The sequence below is a fragment of the Aplidium turbinatum genome, chromosome 6 (assembly GCF_918807975.1).
Source record: "Aplidium turbinatum chromosome 6, kaAplTurb1.1, whole genome shotgun sequence".
Lineage (NCBI taxonomy): Eukaryota > Metazoa > Chordata > Ascidiacea > Aplousobranchia > Polyclinidae > Aplidium > Aplidium turbinatum.
This window is the reverse complement of record NC_137477.1, coordinates 15,699,775-15,717,511: the sequence shown is the minus strand read 5'-3', so window position 1 is coordinate 15,717,511 and position 17,737 is coordinate 15,699,775. Positions and strand designations below refer to the sequence as shown.

Below are 17,737 nucleotides of genomic sequence, written 5' to 3'. Positions count from 1 at the left end.
GGCTTTCGTTGTTCGTCGGTCTCATTTCTTGTGTTTTATTGGTCGTCGTGTGTATCATATGTCATTTTCTGTTCATTTTCATTCATTGCGCCGATGTTATCTACTCTCTCGCGTACGTGTGTGTGGTGTTGCAAATTTTTCGCTTGTTGTCGCGTGTTCTGCAATGACTCTCTATTGAATAAAAGTTCCTGTGCTGAGCAATTCAGCCAGCACAGCTGTGCCAATAATGCGACTCACCTTGTCAAACATGTGATGTTCTCCTACGCAGACACAAACTTCTTTTCGTCGCGAGTCGTGAACAAACCAACTGACTGACCGGCCGGCTTCAAGCGGCACGTGACATGCAGAGTCTTGCATTAGTTTAATAAATGTCTTGCATTAGTTTAATAAATGTGAGCAAGCAATGCTCAGAGGGCGACTTACCTTTCAAAGAATAGAATGCGATCACTCATCATATGATAGCATGTATGGCAGCGAATGAAACTGAGCTTTGCTGCAGGCCATTGGCTTGAAATAAAAACAGCATTCTTAAGAAAATTTAGCCCGCTATATATGGCGCTTGGTTAAGCTTCTTCATCATTCTATTTGAATACAAGGTAAGTGCGCCTGAGCATTGTTTGCTCTCATTTTTCAAACTCATACATTGTTCTTTTTCGAAGTAAGTGAGTGATCACAGAAACAGCAGCAGCAGCTGCTGAAGTGTCGTCGAAAGGTTCTGCTCACACACAAAAAAGGCAAACAAAAGCAACGGAGCAAAGCCGAAGAGAATCACGGTCCCAGAAGAGAGATGCTGACAGGCAACCAACTCATACTTACCTGACGAGGGTCTTCACCGTGATCACGTAGGCGGTGGGCCCAGGGCGAGACTTCACCATTGCACTTCGGAGAAGTTGACCTCTGCGATTACCCCAAATGTGGGTAACTCGGTCGTATAATTTCTGTTAGTGGGGACTGCGTTCGCGCTATCCCTTTTTTAACTCATCAACCGAAAGCGAAGAAGAAGAAAAAGCTTTTTCCATCCCCCCCCCCCCGTACAACACATATCAAGCGTTTGGAGACCGAATTGTTGTCTTGTGTCCTGCTGTTGCGAGACCACAAGCTGAAAGCGAAATCATCTGAAAGCTTTTTAAGCGAATCAAAAGCAAGAGGTGAGCGTACTTGCTTCGGCAGTACATATACTAAAATTGGAACGATACAGAGAAGATTAGCATGGCCCCTGCGCAAGGATGACACGCAAAATCGTGAAGCGTTCCATATTTCTTTTAGTCACCGACTGGATGTGCATCCACAGTTCATCGACATGCTTTCTATGCCTTGTCCTTTGCTTGGATGCGACTTGATCGCGTCGTCACGCACGTGGTGTGCCCACGTTGCCAGGCAGTGGAGAACACCAGCCATTCGACAAAGTCGATTTCAAATGCGACCAGGACTGCCGGCCGGCGGACCGAAAGCGCCGCCGCGATGTCTAAACGTCGACGTCGTGGAGCATTGCTTTATCGCTTCTCGGCTCTCAAGAGCTAAGATCAAGTGTAGTATCTGTTCTTCTCAGTTTAATACCTGGGACGCCCAGCATCGCTGGGCTCTTGTATTAAATGTATGTTTGAAGACGGGGTGTCGATTCAAAGCTCGCTTTGTCGCACCCACGGGTTGTCCCGGTATTGCAGTACCTCCGGGTTCGGCCCACATCCCACCTTCGGGTGGGATAAATGAACAATCAATCATTGAAAATGCGAATCATGGCTTTCGTTGTTCGTCGGTCTCATTTCTTGTGTTTTATTGGTCGTCGTGTGTATCATATGTCATTTTCTGTTCATTTTCATTCATTGCGCCGATGTTATCTACTCTCTCGCGTACGTGTGTGTGGTGTTGCAAATTTTTCGCTTGTTGTCGCGTGTTCTGCAATGACTCTCTATTGAATAAAAGTTCCTGTGCTGAGCAATTCAGCCAGCACAGCTGTGCCAATAATGCGACTCACCTTGTCAAACATGTGATGTTCTCCTACGCAGACACAAACTTCTTTTCGTCGCGAGTCGTGAACAAACCAACTGACTGACCGGCCGGCTTCAAGCGGCACGTGACATGCAGAGTCTTGCATTAGTTTAATAAATGTCTTGCATTAGTTTAATAAATGTGAGCAAGCAATGCTCAGAGGGCGACTTACCTTTCAAAGAATAGAATGCGATCACTCATCATATGATAGCATGTATGGCAGCGAATGAAACTGAGCTTTGCTGCAGGCCATTGGCTTGAAATAAAAACAGCATTCTTAAGAAAATTTAGCCCGCTATATATGGCGCTTGGTTAAGCTTCTTCATCATTCTATTTGAATACAAGGTAAGTGCGCCTGAGCATTGTTTGCTCTCATTTTTCAAACTCATACATTGTTCTTTTTCGAAGTAAGTGAGTGATCACAGAAACAGCAGCAGCAGCTGCTGAAGTGTCGTCGAAAGGTTCTGCTCACACACAAAAAAGGCAAACAAAAGCAACGGAGCAAAGCCGAAGAGAATCACGGTCCCAGAAGAGAGATGCTGACAGGCAACCAACTCATACTTACCTGACGAGGGTCTTCACCGTGATCACGTAGGCGGTGGGCCCAGGGCGAGACTTCACCATTGCACTTCGGAGAAGTTGACCTCTGCGATTACCCCAAATGTGGGTAACTCGGTCGTATAATTTCTGTTAGTGGGGACTGCGTTCGCGCTATCCCTTTTTTAACTCATCAACCGAAAGCGAAGAAGAAGAAAAAGCTTTTTCCATCCCCCCCCCCCCCGTACAACACATATCAAGCGTTTGGAGACCGAATTGTTGTCTTGTGTCCTGCTGTTGCGAGACCACAAGCTGAAAGCGAAATCATCTGAAAGCTTTTTAAGCGAATCAAAAGCAAGAGGTGAGCGTACTTGCTTCGGCAGTACATATACTAAAATTGGAACGATACAGAGAAGATTAGCATGGCCCCTGCGCAAGGATGACACGCAAAATCGTGAAGCGTTCCATATTTCTTTTAGTCACCGACTGGATGTGCATCCACAGTTCATCGACATGCTTTCTATGCCTTGTCCTTTGCTTGGATGCGACTTGATCGCGTCGTCACGCACGTGGTGTGCCCACGTTGCCAGGCAGTGGAGAACACCAGCCATTCGACAAAGTCGATTTCAAATGCGACCAGGACTGCCGGCCGGCGGACCGAAAGCGCCGCCGCGATGTCTAAACGTCGACGTCGTGGAGCATTGCTTTATCGCTTCTCGGCTCTCAAGAGCTAAGATCAAGTGTAGTATCTGTTCTTCTCAGTTTAATACCTGGGACGCCCAGCATCGCTGGGCTCTTGTATTAAATGTATGTTTGAAGACGGGGTGTCGATTCAAAGCTCGCTTTGTCGCACCCACGGGTTGTCCCGGTATTGCAGTACCTCCGGGTTCGGCCCACATCCCACCTTCGGGTGGGATAAATGAACAATCAATCATTGAAAATGCGAATCATGGCTTTCGTTGTTCGTCGGTCTCATTTCTTGTGTTTTATTGGTCGTCGTGTGTATCATATGTCATTTTCTGTTCATTTTCATTCATTGCGCCGATGTTATCTACTCTCTCGCGTACGTGTGTGTGGTGTTGCAAATTTTTCGCTTGTTGTCGCGTGTTCTGCAATGACTCTCTATTGAATAAAAGTTCCTGTGCTGAGCAATTCAGCCAGCACAGCTGTGCCAATAATGCGACTCACCTTGTCAAACATGTGATGTTCTCCTACGCAGACACAAACTTCTTTTCGTCGCGAGTCGTGAACAAACCAACTGACTGACCGGCCGGCTTCAAGCGGCACGTGACATGCAGAGTCTTGCATTAGTTTAATAAATGTCTTGCATTAGTTTAATAAATGTGAGCAAGCAATGCTCAGAGGGCGACTTACCTTTCAAAGAATAGAATGCGATCACTCATCATATGATAGCATGTATGGCAGCGAATGAAACTGAGCTTTGCTGCAGGCCATTGGCTTGAAATAAAAACAGCATTCTTAAGAAAATTTAGCCCGCTATATATGGCGCTTGGTTAAGCTTCTTCATCATTCTATTTGAATACAAGGTAAGTGCGCCTGAGCATTGTTTGCTCTCATTTTTCAAACTCATACATTGTTCTTTTTCGAAGTAAGTGAGTGATCACAGAAACAGCAGCAGCAGCTGCTGAAGTGTCGTCGAAAGGTTCTGCTCACACACAAAAAAGGCAAACAAAAGCAACGGAGCAAAGCCGAAGAGAATCACGGTCCCAGAAGAGAGATGCTGACAGGCAACCAACTCATACTTACCTGACGAGGGTCTTCACCGTGATCACGTAGGCGGTGGGCCCAGGGCGAGACTTCACCATTGCACTTCGGAGAAGTTGACCTCTGCGATTACCCCAAATGTGGGTAACTCGGTCGTATAATTTCTGTTAGTGGGGACTGCGTTCGCGCTATCCCTTTTTTAACTCATCAACCGAAAGCGAAGAAGAAGAAAAAGCTTTTTCCATCCCCCCCCCCCCCGTACAACACATATCAAGCGTTTGGAGACCGAATTGTTGTCTTGTGTCCTGCTGTTGCGAGACCACAAGCTGAAAGCGAAATCATCTGAAAGCTTTTTAAGCGAATCAAAAGCAAGAGGTGAGCGTACTTGCTTCGGCAGTACATATACTAAAATTGGAACGATACAGAGAAGATTAGCATGGCCCCTGCGCAAGGATGACACGCAAAATCGTGAAGCGTTCCATATTTCTTTTAGTCACCGACTGGATGTGCATCCACAGTTCATCGACATGCTTTCTATGCCTTGTCCTTTGCTTGGATGCGACTTGATCGCGTCGTCACGCACGTGGTGTGCCCACGTTGCCAGGCAGTGGAGAACACCAGCCATTCGACAAAGTCGATTTCAAATGCGACCAGGACTGCCGGCCGGCGGACCGAAAGCGCCGCCGCGATGTCTAAACGTCGACGTCGTGGAGCATTGCTTTATCGCTTCTCGGCTCTCAAGAGCTAAGATCAAGTGTAGTATCTGTTCTTCTCAGTTTAATACCTGGGACGCCCAGCATCGCTGGGCTCTTGTATTAAATGTATGTTTGAAGACGGGGTGTCGATTCAAAGCTCGCTTTGTCGCACCCACGGGTTGTCCCGGTATTGCAGTACCTCCGGGTTCGGCCCACATCCCACCTTCGGGTGGGATAAATGAACAATCAATCATTGAAAATGCGAATCATGGCTTTCGTTGTTCGTCGGTCTCATTTCTTGTGTTTTATTGGTCGTCGTGTGTATCATATGTCATTTTCTGTTCATTTTCATTCATTGCGCCGATGTTATCTACTCTCTCGCGTACGTGTGTGTGGTGTTGCAAATTTTTCGCTTGTTGTCGCGTGTTCTGCAATGACTCTCTATTGAATAAAAGTTCCTGTGCTGAGCAATTCAGCCAGCACAGCTGTGCCAATAATGCGACTCACCTTGTCAAACATGTGATGTTCTCCTACGCAGACACAAACTTCTTTTCGTCGCGAGTCGTGAACAAACCAACTGACTGACCGGCCGGCTTCAAGCGGCACGTGACATGCAGAGTCTTGCATTAGTTTAATAAATGTCTTGCATTAGTTTAATAAATGTGAGCAAGCAATGCTCAGCAGGGCGACTTACCTTTCAAAGAATAGAATGCGATCACTCATCATATGATAGCATGTATGGCAGCGAATGAAACTGAGCTTTGCTGCAGGCCATTGGCTTGAAATAAAAACAGCATTCTTAAGAAAATTTAGCCCGCTATATATGGCGCTTGGTTAAGCTTCTTCATCATTCTATTTGAATACAAGGTAAGTGCGCCTGAGCATTGTTTGCTCTCATTTTTCAAACTCATACATTGTTCTTTTTCGAAGTAAGTGAGTGATCACAGAAACAGCAGCAGCAGCTGCTGAAGTGTCGTCGAAAGGTTCTGCTCACACACAAAAAAGGCAAACAAAAGCAACGGAGCAAAGCCGAAGAGAATCACGGTCCCAGAAGAGAGATGCTGACAGGCAACCAACTCATACTTACCTGACGAGGGTCTTCACCGTGATCACGTAGGCGGTGGGCCCAGGGCGAGACTTCACCATTGCACTTCGGAGAAGTTGACCTCTGCGATTACCCCAAATGTGGGTAACTCGGTCGTATAATTTCTGTTAGTGGGGACTGCGTTCGCGCTATCCCTTTTTTAACTCATCAACCGAAAGCGAAGAAGAAGAAAAAGCTTTTTCCATCCCCCCCCCCCCCGTACAACACATATCAAGCGTTTGGAGACCGAATTGTTGTCTTGTGTCCTGCTGTTGCGAGACCACAAGCTGAAAGCGAAATCATCTGAAAGCTTTTTAAGCGAATCAAAAGCAAGAGGTGAGCGTACTTGCTTCGGCAGTACATATACTAAAATTGGAACGATACAGAGAAGATTAGCATGGCCCCTGCGCAAGGATGACACGCAAAATCGTGAAGCGTTCCATATTTCTTTTAGTCACCGACTGGATGTGCATCCACAGTTCATCGACATGCTTTCTATGCCTTGTCCTTTGCTTGGATGCGACTTGATCGCGTCGTCACGCACGTGGTGTGCCCACGTTGCCAGGCAGTGGAGAACACCAGCCATTCGACAAAGTCGATTTCAAATGCGACCAGGACTGCCGGCCGGCGGACCGAAAGCGCCGCCGCGATGTCTAAACGTCGACGTCGTGGAGCATTGCTTTATCGCTTCTCGGCTCTCAAGAGCTAAGATCAAGTGTAGTATCTGTTCTTCTCAGTTTAATACCTGGGACGCCCAGCATCGCTGGGCTCTTGTATTAAATGTATGTTTGAAGACGGGGTGTCGATTCAAAGCTCGCTTTGTCGCACCCACGGGTTGTCCCGGTATTGCAGTACCTCCGGGTTCGGCCCACATCCCACCTTCGGGTGGGATAAATGAACAATCAATCATTGAAAATGCGAATCATGGCTTTCGTTGTTCGTCGGTCTCATTTCTTGTGTTTTATTGGTCGTCGTGTGTATCATATGTCATTTTCTGTTCATTTTCATTCATTGCGCCGATGTTATCTACTCTCTCGCGTACGTGTGTGTGGTGTTGCAAATTTTTCGCTTGTTGTCGCGTGTTCTGCAATGACTCTCTATTGAATAAAAGTTCCTGTGCTGAGCAATTCAGCCAGCACAGCTGTGCCAATAATGCGACTCACCTTGTCAAACATGTGATGTTCTCCTACGCAGACACAAACTTCTTTTCGTCGCGAGTCGTGAACAAACCAACTGACTGACCGGCCGGCTTCAAGCGGCACGTGACATGCAGAGTCTTGCATTAGTTTAATAAATGTCTTGCATTAGTTTAATAAATGTGAGCAAGCAATGCTCAGAGGGCGACTTACCTTTCAAAGAATAGAATGCGATCACTCATCATATGATAGCATGTATGGCAGCGAATGAAACTGAGCTTTGCTGCAGGCCATTGGCTTGAAATAAAAACAGCATTCTTAAGAAAATTTAGCCCGCTATATATGGCGCTTGGTTAAGCTTCTTCATCATTCTATTTGAATACAAGGTAAGTGCGCCTGAGCATTGTTTGCTCTCATTTTTCAAACTCATACATTGTTCTTTTTCGAAGTAAGTGAGTGATCACAGAAACAGCAGCAGCAGCTGCTGAAGTGTCGTCGAAAGGTTCTGCTCACACACAAAAAAGGCAAACAAAAGCAACGGAGCAAAGCCGAAGAGAATCACGGTCCCAGAAGAGAGATGCTGACAGGCAACCAACTCATACTTACCTGACGAGGGTCTTCACCGTGATCACGTAGGCGGTGGGCCCAGGGCGAGACTTCACCATTGCACTTCGGAGAAGTTGACCTCTGCGATTACCCCAAATGTGGGTAACTCGGTCGTATAATTTCTGTTAGTGGGGACTGCGTTCGCGCTATCCCTTTTTTAACTCATCAACCGAAAGCGAAGAAGAAGAAAAAGCTTTTTCCATCCCCCCCCCCCCCGTACAACACATATCAAGCGTTTGGAGACCGAATTGTTGTCTTGTGTCCTGCTGTTGCGAGACCACAAGCTGAAAGCGAAATCATCTGAAAGCTTTTTAAGCGAATCAAAAGCAAGAGGTGAGCGTACTTGCTTCGGCAGTACATATACTAAAATTGGAACGATACAGAGAAGATTAGCATGGCCCCTGCGCAAGGATGACACGCAAAATCGTGAAGCGTTCCATATTTCTTTTAGTCACCGACTGGATGTGCATCCACAGTTCATCGACATGCTTTCTATGCCTTGTCCTTTGCTTGGATGCGACTTGATCGCGTCGTCACGCACGTGGTGTGCCCACGTTGCCAGGCAGTGGAGAACACCAGCCATTCGACAAAGTCGATTTCAAATGCGACCAGGACTGCCGGCCGGCGGACCGAAAGCGCCGCCGCGATGTCTAAACGTCGACGTCGTGGAGCATTGCTTTATCGCTTCTCGGCTCTCAAGAGCTAAGATCAAGTGTAGTATCTGTTCTTCTCAGTTTAATACCTGGGACGCCCAGCATCGCTGGGCTCTTGTATTAAATGTATGTTTGAAGACGGGGTGTCGATTCAAAGCTCGCTTTGTCGCACCCACGGGTTGTCCCGGTATTGCAGTACCTCCGGGTTCGGCCCACATCCCACCTTCGGGTGGGATAAATGAACAATCAATCATTGAAAATGCGAATCATGGCTTTCGTTGTTCGTCGGTCTCATTTCTTGTGTTTTATTGGTCGTCGTGTGTATCATATGTCATTTTCTGTTCATTTTCATTCATTGCGCCGATGTTATCTACTCTCTCGCGTACGTGTGTGTGGTGTTGCAAATTTTTCGCTTGTTGTCGCGTGTTCTGCAATGACTCTCTATTGAATAAAAGTTCCTGTGCTGAGCAATTCAGCCAGCACAGCTGTGCCAATAATGCGACTCACCTTGTCAAACATGTGATGTTCTCCTACGCAGACACAAACTTCTTTTCGTCGCGAGTCGTGAACAAACCAACTGACTGACCGGCCGGCTTCAAGCGGCACGTGACATGCAGAGTCTTGCATTAGTTTAATAAATGTCTTGCATTAGTTTAATAAATGTGAGCAAGCAATGCTCAGAGGGCGACTTACCTTTCAAAGAATAGAATGCGATCACTCATCATATGATAGCATGTATGGCAGCGAATGAAACTGAGCTTTGCTGCAGGCCATTGGCTTGAAATAAAAACAGCATTCTTAAGAAAATTTAGCCCGCTATATATGGCGCTTGGTTAAGCTTCTTCATCATTCTATTTGAATACAAGGTAAGTGCGCCTGAGCATTGTTTGCTCTCATTTTTCAAACTCATACATTGTTCTTTTTCGAAGTAAGTGAGTGATCACAGAAACAGCAGCAGCAGCTGCTGAAGTGTCGTCGAAAGGTTCTGCTCACACACAAAAAAGGCAAACAAAAGCAACGGAGCAAAGCCGAAGAGAATCACGGTCCCAGAAGAGAGATGCTGACAGGCAACCAACTCATACTTACCTGACGAGGGTCTTCACCGTGATCACGTAGGCGGTGGGCCCAGGGCGAGACTTCACCATTGCACTTCGGAGAAGTTGACCTCTGCGATTACCCCAAATGTGGGTAACTCGGTCGTATAATTTCTGTTAGTGGGGACTGCGTTCGCGCTATCCCTTTTTTAACTCATCAACCGAAAGCGAAGAAGAAGAAAAAGCTTTTTCCATCCCCCCCCCCCCCGTACAACACATATCAAGCGTTTGGAGACCGAATTGTTGTCTTGTGTCCTGCTGTTGCGAGACCACAAGCTGAAAGCGAAATCATCTGAAAGCTTTTTAAGCGAATCAAAAGCAAGAGGTGAGCGTACTTGCTTCGGCAGTACATATACTAAAATTGGAACGATACAGAGAAGATTAGCATGGCCCCTGCGCAAGGATGACACGCAAAATCGTGAAGCGTTCCATATTTCTTTTAGTCACCGACTGGATGTGCATCCACAGTTCATCGACATGCTTTCTATGCCTTGTCCTTTGCTTGGATGCGACTTGATCGCGTCGTCACGCACGTGGTGTGCCCACGTTGCCAGGCAGTGGAGAACACCAGCCATTCGACAAAGTCGATTTCAAATGCGACCAGGACTGCCGGCCGGCGGACCGAAAGCGCCGCCGCGATGTCTAAACGTCGACGTCGTGGAGCATTGCTTTATCGCTTCTCGGCTCTCAAGAGCTAAGATCAAGTGTAGTATCTGTTCTTCTCAGTTTAATACCTGGGACGCCCAGCATCGCTGGGCTCTTGTATTAAATGTATGTTTGAAGACGGGGTGTCGATTCAAAGCTCGCTTTGTCGCACCCACGGGTTGTCCCGGTATTGCAGTACCTCCGGGTTCGGCCCACATCCCACCTTCGGGTGGGATAAATGAACAATCAATCATTGAAAATGCGAATCATGGCTTTCGTTGTTCGTCGGTCTCATTTCTTGTGTTTTATTGGTCGTCGTGTGTATCATATGTCATTTTCTGTTCATTTTCATTCATTGCGCCGATGTTATCTACTCTCTCGCGTACGTGTGTGTGGTGTTGCAAATTTTTCGCTTGTTGTCGCGTGTTCTGCAATGACTCTCTATTGAATAAAAGTTCCTGTGCTGAGCAATTCAGCCAGCACAGCTGTGCCAATAATGCGACTCACCTTGTCAAACATGTGATGTTCTCCTACGCAGACACAAACTTCTTTTCGTCGCGAGTCGTGAACAAACCAACTGACTGACCGGCCGGCTTCAAGCGGCACGTGACATGCAGAGTCTTGCATTAGTTTAATAAATGTCTTGCATTAGTTTAATAAATGTGAGCAAGCAATGCTCAGAGGGCGACTTACCTTTCAAAGAATAGAATGCGATCACTCATCATATGATAGCATGTATGGCAGCGAATGAAACTGAGCTTTGCTGCAGGCCATTGGCTTGAAATAAAAACAGCATTCTTAAGAAAATTTAGCCCGCTATATATGGCGCTTGGTTAAGCTTCTTCATCATTCTATTTGAATACAAGGTAAGTGCGCCTGAGCATTGTTTGCTCTCATTTTTCAAACTCATACATTGTTCTTTTTCGAAGTAAGTGAGTGATCACAGAAACAGCAGCAGCAGCTGCTGAAGTGTCGTCGAAAGGTTCTGCTCACACACAAAAAAGGCAAACAAAAGCAACGGAGCAAAGCCGAAGAGAATCACGGTCCCAGAAGAGAGATGCTGACAGGCAACCAACTCATACTTACCTGACGAGGGTCTTCACCGTGATCACGTAGGCGGTGGGCCCAGGGCGAGACTTCACCATTGCACTTCGGAGAAGTTGACCTCTGCGATTACCCCAAATGTGGGTAACTCGGTCGTATAATTTCTGTTAGTGGGGACTGCGTTCGCGCTATCCCTTTTTTAACTCATCAACCGAAAGCGAAGAAGAAGAAAAAGCTTTTTCCATCCCCCCCCCCCCCGTACAACACATATCAAGCGTTTGGAGACCGAATTGTTGTCTTGTGTCCTGCTGTTGCGAGACCACAAGCTGAAAGCGAAATCATCTGAAAGCTTTTTAAGCGAATCAAAAGCAAGAGGTGAGCGTACTTGCTTCGGCAGTACATATACTAAAATTGGAACGATACAGAGAAGATTAGCATGGCCCCTGCGCAAGGATGACACGCAAAATCGTGAAGCGTTCCATATTTCTTTTAGTCACCGACTGGATGTGCATCCACAGTTCATCGACATGCTTTCTATGCCTTGTCCTTTGCTTGGATGCGACTTGATCGCGTCGTCACGCACGTGGTGTGCCCACGTTGCCAGGCAGTGGAGAACACCAGCCATTCGACAAAGTCGATTTCAAATGCGACCAGGACTGCCGGCCGGCGGACCGAAAGCGCCGCCGCGATGTCTAAACGTCGACGTCGTGGAGCATTGCTTTATCGCTTCTCGGCTCTCAAGAGCTAAGATCAAGTGTAGTATCTGTTCTTCTCAGTTTAATACCTGGGACGCCCAGCATCGCTGGGCTCTTGTATTAAATGTATGTTTGAAGACGGGGTGTCGATTCAAAGCTCGCTTTGTCGCACCCACGGGTTGTCCCGGTATTGCAGTACCTCCGGGTTCGGCCCACATCCCACCTTCGGGTGGGATAAATGAACAATCAATCATTGAAAATGCGAATCATGGCTTTCGTTGTTCGTCGGTCTCATTTCTTGTGTTTTATTGGTCGTCGTGTGTATCATATGTCATTTTCTGTTCATTTTCATTCATTGCGCCGATGTTATCTACTCTCTCGCGTACGTGTGTGTGGTGTTGCAAATTTTTCGCTTGTTGTCGCGTGTTCTGCAATGACTCTCTATTGAATAAAAGTTCCTGTGCTGAGCAATTCAGCCAGCACAGCTGTGCCAATAATGCGACTCACCTTGTCAAACATGTGATGTTCTCCTACGCAGACACAAACTTCTTTTCGTCGCGAGTCGTGAACAAACCAACTGACTGACCGGCCGGCTTCAAGCGGCACGTGACATGCAGAGTCTTGCATTAGTTTAATAAATGTCTTGCATTAGTTTAATAAATGTGAGCAAGCAATGCTCAGAGGGCGACTTACCTTTCAAAGAATAGAATGCGATCACTCATCATATGATAGCATGTATGGCAGCGAATGAAACTGAGCTTTGCTGCAGGCCATTGGCTTGAAATAAAAACAGCATTCTTAAGAAAATTTAGCCCGCTATATATGGCGCTTGGTTAAGCTTCTTCATCATTCTATTTGAATACAAGGTAAGTGCGCCTGAGCATTGTTTGCTCTCATTTTTCAAACTCATACATTGTTCTTTTTCGAAGTAAGTGAGTGATCACAGAAACAGCAGCAGCAGCTGCTGAAGTGTCGTCGAAAGGTTCTGCTCACACACAAAAAAGGCAAACAAAAGCAACGGAGCAAAGCCGAAGAGAATCACGGTCCCAGAAGAGAGATGCTGACAGGCAACCAACTCATACTTACCTGACGAGGGTCTTCACCGTGATCACGTAGGCGGTGGGCCCAGGGCGAGACTTCACCATTGCACTTCGGAGAAGTTGACCTCTGCGATTACCCCAAATGTGGGTAACTCGGTCGTATAATTTCTGTTAGTGGGGACTGCGTTCGCGCTATCCCTTTTTTAACTCATCAACCGAAAGCGAAGAAGAAGAAAAAGCTTTTTCCATCCCCCCCCCCCCCGTACAACACATATCAAGCGTTTGGAGACCGAATTGTTGTCTTGTGTCCTGCTGTTGCGAGACCACAAGCTGAAAGCGAAATCATCTGAAAGCTTTTTAAGCGAATCAAAAGCAAGAGGTGAGCGTACTTGCTTCGGCAGTACATATACTAAAATTGGAACGATACAGAGAAGATTAGCATGGCCCCTGCGCAAGGATGACACGCAAAATCGTGAAGCGTTCCATATTTCTTTTAGTCACCGACTGGATGTGCATCCACAGTTCATCGACATGCTTTCTATGCCTTGTCCTTTGCTTGGATGCGACTTGATCGCGTCGTCACGCACGTGGTGTGCCCACGTTGCCAGGCAGTGGAGAACACCAGCCATTCGACAAAGTCGATTTCAAATGCGACCAGGACTGCCGGCCGGCGGACCGAAAGCGCCGCCGCGATGTCTAAACGTCGACGTCGTGGAGCATTGCTTTATCGCTTCTCGGCTCTCAAGAGCTAAGATCAAGTGTAGTATCTGTTCTTCTCAGTTTAATACCTGGGACGCCCAGCATCGCTGGGCTCTTGTATTAAATGTATGTTTGAAGACGGGGTGTCGATTCAAAGCTCGCTTTGTCGCACCCACGGGTTGTCCCGGTATTGCAGTACCTCCGGGTTCGGCCCACATCCCACCTTCGGGTGGGATAAATGAACAATCAATCATTGAAAATGCGAATCATGGCTTTCGTTGTTCGTCGGTCTCATTTCTTGTGTTTTATTGGTCGTCGTGTGTATCATATGTCATTTTCTGTTCATTTTCATTCATTGCGCCGATGTTATCTACTCTCTCGCGTACGTGTGTGTGGTGTTGCAAATTTTTCGCTTGTTGTCGCGTGTTCTGCAATGACTCTCTATTGAATAAAAGTTCCTGTGCTGAGCAATTCAGCCAGCACAGCTGTGCCAATAATGCGACTCACCTTGTCAAACATGTGATGTTCTCCTACGCAGACACAAACTTCTTTTCGTCGCGAGTCGTGAACAAACCAACTGACTGACCGGCCGGCTTCAAGCGGCACGTGACATGCAGAGTCTTGCATTAGTTTAATAAATGTCTTGCATTAGTTTAATAAATGTGAGCAAGCAATGCTCAGAGGGCGACTTACCTTTCAAAGAATAGAATGCGATCACTCATCATATGATAGCATGTATGGCAGCGAATGAAACTGAGCTTTGCTGCAGGCCATTGGCTTGAAATAAAAACAGCATTCTTAAGAAAATTTAGCCCGCTATATATGGCGCTTGGTTAAGCTTCTTCATCATTCTATTTGAATACAAGGTAAGTGCGCCTGAGCATTGTTTGCTCTCATTTTTCAAACTCATACATTGTTCTTTTTCGAAGTAAGTGAGTGATCACAGAAACAGCAGCAGCAGCTGCTGAAGTGTCGTCGAAAGGTTCTGCTCACACACAAAAAAGGCAAACAAAAGCAACGGAGCAAAGCCGAAGAGAATCACGGTCCCAGAAGAGAGATGCTGACAGGCAACCAACTCATACTTACCTGACGAGGGTCTTCACCGTGATCACGTAGGCGGTGGGCCCAGGGCGAGACTTCACCATTGCACTTCGGAGAAGTTGACCTCTGCGATTACCCCAAATGTGGGTAACTCGGTCGTATAATTTCTGTTAGTGGGGACTGCGTTCGCGCTATCCCTTTTTTAACTCATCAACCGAAAGCGAAGAAGAAGAAAAAGCTTTTTCCATCCCCCCCCCCCCCGTACAACACATATCAAGCGTTTGGAGACCGAATTGTTGTCTTGTGTCCTGCTGTTGCGAGACCACAAGCTGAAAGCGAAATCATCTGAAAGCTTTTTAAGCGAATCAAAAGCAAGAGGTGAGCGTACTTGCTTCGGCAGTACATATACTAAAATTGGAACGATACAGAGAAGATTAGCATGGCCCCTGCGCAAGGATGACACGCAAAATCGTGAAGCGTTCCATATTTCTTTTAGTCACCGACTGGATGTGCATCCACAGTTCATCGACATGCTTTCTATGCCTTGTCCTTTGCTTGGATGCGACTTGATCGCGTCGTCACGCACGTGGTGTGCCCACGTTGCCAGGCAGTGGAGAACACCAGCCATTCGACAAAGTCGATTTCAAATGCGACCAGGACTGCCGGCCGGCGGACCGAAAGCGCCGCCGCGATGTCTAAACGTCGACGTCGTGGAGCATTGCTTTATCGCTTCTCGGCTCTCAAGAGCTAAGATCAAGTGTAGTATCTGTTCTTCTCAGTTTAATACCTGGGACGCCCAGCATCGCTGGGCTCTTGTATTAAATGTATGTTTGAAGACGGGGTGTCGATTCAAAGCTCGCTTTGTCGCACCCACGGGTTGTCCCGGTATTGCAGTACCTCCGGGTTCGGCCCACATCCCACCTTCGGGTGGGATAAATGAACAATCAATCATTGAAAATGCGAATCATGGCTTTCGTTGTTCGTCGGTCTCATTTCTTGTGTTTTATTGGTCGTCGTGTGTATCATATGTCATTTTCTGTTCATTTTCATTCATTGCGCCGATGTTATCTACTCTCTCGCGTACGTGTGTGTGGTGTTGCAAATTTTTCGCTTGTTGTCGCGTGTTCTGCAATGACTCTCTATTGAATAAAAGTTCCTGTGCTGAGCAATTCAGCCAGCACAGCTGTGCCAATAATGCGACTCACCTTGTCAAACATGTGATGTTCTCCTACGCAGACACAAACTTCTTTTCGTCGCGAGTCGTGAACAAACCAACTGACTGACCGGCCGGCTTCAAGCGGCACGTGACATGCAGAGTCTTGCATTAGTTTAATAAATGTCTTGCATTAGTTTAATAAATGTGAGCAAGCAATGCTCAGAGGGCGACTTACCTTTCAAAGAATAGAATGCGATCACTCATCATATGATAGCATGTATGGCAGCGAATGAAACTGAGCTTTGCTGCAGGCCATTGGCTTGAAATAAAAACAGCATTCTTAAGAAAATTTAGCCCGCTATATATGGCGCTTGGTTAAGCTTCTTCATCATTCTATTTGAATACAAGGTAAGTGCGCCTGAGCATTGTTTGCTCTCATTTTTCAAACTCATACATTGTTCTTTTTCGAAGTAAGTGAGTGATCACAGAAACAGCAGCAGCAGCTGCTGAAGTGTCGTCGAAAGGTTCTGCTCACACACAAAAAAGGCAAACAAAAGCAACGGAGCAAAGCCGAAGAGAATCACGGTCCCAGAAGAGAGATGCTGACAGGCAACCAACTCATACTTACCTGACGAGGGTCTTCACCGTGATCACGTAGGCGGTGGGCCCAGGGCGAGACTTCACCATTGCACTTCGGAGAAGTTGACCTCTGCGATTACCCCAAATGTGGTAACTAGAAAGTTTAGAAAATAGCCTAAGTCAGCTAGATCAGTGGCCCCCTGCTGGGAACCACTGATCTAGGCGAGTAGTTAGCTTTTTCTCCCTCCCTAGATTTTTTTTTTGGAGTCAGCCTTTTCCCCTTAAGGGAATTAGCTGATTGCCACGTAGATAGGTCAGGTGAGAATAGTCAGTTAGCTACAGCGAGTCTAGACAGTACGTGACCAGCTTTTAGGGTGTGGTCAAGACAGAATTTAGCTGAACTTTCCTTCAGAAGGAAAGTTTAAAACTTGAAAAGCTTGGACTTTGGTAAGTCTTTGTTAATTCTTTTATTTTAAATAACATAAACTAAACACCAGCTATACTCATGGGCGACTCTAAGGCCAACGAGTTTAAATATCAAAGAACCTTGGTTGTGCAAGCATCCAGCCAGTCCTGGCTTGATGTAAGCACTTTCATCAGTTTCTTTATGCAAGATGGCTTCCTTGCAAAGTATGGAAAGGAGCTAAAAGCTGTGCGTGCCAAGAGCCTGCGGCAGCACATTTTCACCGTCACGTTCTCAGCTTCTGAGAACGAAACCAAATCCGTGCTGATGGAACAGCTGGCGCTAGACCATCAGTCACCCGTGACCTATTCACACAAGGAAGTAGATTACGTGATCAAAGTATGGCGACCGATGCCACCATGCGACGTGATCACATTATATCCAGTGCCAGACGAGTGGCATCTGGATTTAATTAATGAGTTTGCTTGCCAAGCAAACTGGGGAAATGTTTACCAGATGGTTAAAGGTAAACACAAGCAGCACCCCACCATCTGCAACGAGTTTCTGCATGTGTACCTGCAGAACACTAAACTCGCCAACATCCCAGATAAGGTGCAGATGTTTGGTGAATGGATCTCCATCACCAAGCCTGGAGAAGGACATTTGCCACTCTGCCAGATTTGCAAAGTCCGGGGACACCTAACATCAAAGTGCCCCACGAAACCGAAGAAGACCCAGGCCAACCCACCTCGAGACCGGGAGTCCAAGGCCGACCCACCCCGAGACCGGGCGCCTAGACAACCCAGGAAACAGGGACGCTCGAGAGAATCCATAAACAGAAGCAACGAACTCTTCTGCCAAAGATCAGAGGCCGCTTTCCTTGCGAGACAGGCCGAGAAGTCCAGACCGCGTTTTG

The 17,737-nt window shown here is 46.8% G+C and overlaps 27 non-coding genes and 1 pseudogene across 27 annotated transcripts; all 28 read left to right on the top strand.

Moving 5' to 3' along the window:
* Positions 1-808: 808 nt before the first annotated feature.
* Positions 809-971, top strand: LOC145773490 (U1 spliceosomal RNA). Its single transcript, XR_014289868.1, has one exon. It is a non-coding gene; the product is annotated as a U1 spliceosomal RNA (small nuclear RNA).
* A 183-nt stretch (positions 972-1,154) lies between these two features.
* On the top strand, positions 1,155-1,261 carry LOC145773013 (U6 spliceosomal RNA). Its single transcript, XR_014289436.1, has one exon. It is a non-coding gene; the product is annotated as a U6 spliceosomal RNA (small nuclear RNA).
* A 234-nt stretch (positions 1,262-1,495) lies between these two features.
* LOC145773585 (U2 spliceosomal RNA) lies at positions 1,496-1,689 on the top strand. The gene has a single exon (XR_014289958.1). It is a non-coding gene; the product is annotated as a U2 spliceosomal RNA (small nuclear RNA).
* Positions 1,690-2,546: 857 nt separating this feature from the next.
* LOC145773489 (U1 spliceosomal RNA) lies at positions 2,547-2,709 on the top strand. The gene has a single exon (XR_014289867.1). It is a non-coding gene; the product is annotated as a U1 spliceosomal RNA (small nuclear RNA).
* Positions 2,710-2,893: 184 nt separating this feature from the next.
* On the top strand, positions 2,894-3,000 carry LOC145773012 (U6 spliceosomal RNA). Its single transcript, XR_014289435.1, has one exon. It is a non-coding gene; the product is annotated as a U6 spliceosomal RNA (small nuclear RNA).
* A 234-nt stretch (positions 3,001-3,234) lies between these two features.
* LOC145773584 (U2 spliceosomal RNA) lies at positions 3,235-3,428 on the top strand. Its single transcript, XR_014289957.1, has one exon. It is a non-coding gene; the product is annotated as a U2 spliceosomal RNA (small nuclear RNA).
* Positions 3,429-4,285: 857 nt separating this feature from the next.
* On the top strand, positions 4,286-4,448 carry LOC145773488 (U1 spliceosomal RNA). The gene has a single exon (XR_014289866.1). It is a non-coding gene; the product is annotated as a U1 spliceosomal RNA (small nuclear RNA).
* A 184-nt stretch (positions 4,449-4,632) lies between these two features.
* Positions 4,633-4,739, top strand: LOC145773011 (U6 spliceosomal RNA). Its single transcript, XR_014289434.1, has one exon. It is a non-coding gene; the product is annotated as a U6 spliceosomal RNA (small nuclear RNA).
* A 234-nt stretch (positions 4,740-4,973) lies between these two features.
* LOC145773583 (U2 spliceosomal RNA) lies at positions 4,974-5,167 on the top strand. Its single transcript, XR_014289956.1, has one exon. It is a non-coding gene; the product is annotated as a U2 spliceosomal RNA (small nuclear RNA).
* Positions 5,168-6,025: 858 nt separating this feature from the next.
* LOC145773487 (U1 spliceosomal RNA) lies at positions 6,026-6,188 on the top strand. The gene has a single exon (XR_014289865.1). It is a non-coding gene; the product is annotated as a U1 spliceosomal RNA (small nuclear RNA).
* A 184-nt stretch (positions 6,189-6,372) lies between these two features.
* On the top strand, positions 6,373-6,479 carry LOC145773010 (U6 spliceosomal RNA). The gene has a single exon (XR_014289433.1). It is a non-coding gene; the product is annotated as a U6 spliceosomal RNA (small nuclear RNA).
* A 234-nt stretch (positions 6,480-6,713) lies between these two features.
* LOC145773582 (U2 spliceosomal RNA) lies at positions 6,714-6,907 on the top strand. Its single transcript, XR_014289955.1, has one exon. It is a non-coding gene; the product is annotated as a U2 spliceosomal RNA (small nuclear RNA).
* An 857-nt stretch (positions 6,908-7,764) lies between these two features.
* Positions 7,765-7,927, top strand: LOC145773486 (U1 spliceosomal RNA). Its single transcript, XR_014289864.1, has one exon. It is a non-coding gene; the product is annotated as a U1 spliceosomal RNA (small nuclear RNA).
* A 184-nt stretch (positions 7,928-8,111) lies between these two features.
* LOC145773009 (U6 spliceosomal RNA) lies at positions 8,112-8,218 on the top strand. The gene has a single exon (XR_014289432.1). It is a non-coding gene; the product is annotated as a U6 spliceosomal RNA (small nuclear RNA).
* Positions 8,219-8,452: 234 nt separating this feature from the next.
* LOC145773581 (U2 spliceosomal RNA) lies at positions 8,453-8,646 on the top strand. The gene has a single exon (XR_014289954.1). It is a non-coding gene; the product is annotated as a U2 spliceosomal RNA (small nuclear RNA).
* Positions 8,647-9,503: 857 nt separating this feature from the next.
* On the top strand, positions 9,504-9,666 carry LOC145773485 (U1 spliceosomal RNA). The gene has a single exon (XR_014289863.1). It is a non-coding gene; the product is annotated as a U1 spliceosomal RNA (small nuclear RNA).
* Positions 9,667-9,850: 184 nt separating this feature from the next.
* LOC145773008 (U6 spliceosomal RNA) lies at positions 9,851-9,957 on the top strand. The gene has a single exon (XR_014289431.1). It is a non-coding gene; the product is annotated as a U6 spliceosomal RNA (small nuclear RNA).
* Positions 9,958-10,191: 234 nt separating this feature from the next.
* On the top strand, positions 10,192-10,385 carry LOC145773580 (U2 spliceosomal RNA). Its single transcript, XR_014289953.1, has one exon. It is a non-coding gene; the product is annotated as a U2 spliceosomal RNA (small nuclear RNA).
* Positions 10,386-11,242: 857 nt separating this feature from the next.
* Positions 11,243-11,405, top strand: LOC145773484 (U1 spliceosomal RNA). The gene has a single exon (XR_014289862.1). It is a non-coding gene; the product is annotated as a U1 spliceosomal RNA (small nuclear RNA).
* A 184-nt stretch (positions 11,406-11,589) lies between these two features.
* LOC145773007 (U6 spliceosomal RNA) lies at positions 11,590-11,696 on the top strand. The gene has a single exon (XR_014289430.1). It is a non-coding gene; the product is annotated as a U6 spliceosomal RNA (small nuclear RNA).
* A 234-nt stretch (positions 11,697-11,930) lies between these two features.
* LOC145773578 (U2 spliceosomal RNA) lies at positions 11,931-12,124 on the top strand. The gene has a single exon (XR_014289952.1). It is a non-coding gene; the product is annotated as a U2 spliceosomal RNA (small nuclear RNA).
* Positions 12,125-12,981: 857 nt separating this feature from the next.
* Positions 12,982-13,144, top strand: LOC145773481 (U1 spliceosomal RNA). Its single transcript, XR_014289860.1, has one exon. It is a non-coding gene; the product is annotated as a U1 spliceosomal RNA (small nuclear RNA).
* Positions 13,145-13,328: 184 nt separating this feature from the next.
* LOC145773006 (U6 spliceosomal RNA) lies at positions 13,329-13,435 on the top strand. The gene has a single exon (XR_014289429.1). It is a non-coding gene; the product is annotated as a U6 spliceosomal RNA (small nuclear RNA).
* A 234-nt stretch (positions 13,436-13,669) lies between these two features.
* Positions 13,670-13,863, top strand: LOC145773576 (U2 spliceosomal RNA). The gene has a single exon (XR_014289950.1). It is a non-coding gene; the product is annotated as a U2 spliceosomal RNA (small nuclear RNA).
* An 857-nt stretch (positions 13,864-14,720) lies between these two features.
* LOC145773480 (U1 spliceosomal RNA) lies at positions 14,721-14,883 on the top strand. The gene has a single exon (XR_014289859.1). It is a non-coding gene; the product is annotated as a U1 spliceosomal RNA (small nuclear RNA).
* Positions 14,884-15,067: 184 nt separating this feature from the next.
* Positions 15,068-15,174, top strand: LOC145773005 (U6 spliceosomal RNA). Its single transcript, XR_014289428.1, has one exon. It is a non-coding gene; the product is annotated as a U6 spliceosomal RNA (small nuclear RNA).
* A 234-nt stretch (positions 15,175-15,408) lies between these two features.
* Positions 15,409-15,602, top strand: LOC145773575 (U2 spliceosomal RNA). The gene has a single exon (XR_014289949.1). It is a non-coding gene; the product is annotated as a U2 spliceosomal RNA (small nuclear RNA).
* An 857-nt stretch (positions 15,603-16,459) lies between these two features.
* On the top strand, positions 16,460-16,586 carry LOC145773522 (U1 spliceosomal RNA; annotated as a pseudogene).
* Positions 16,587-17,737: the final 1,151 nt, after the last annotated feature.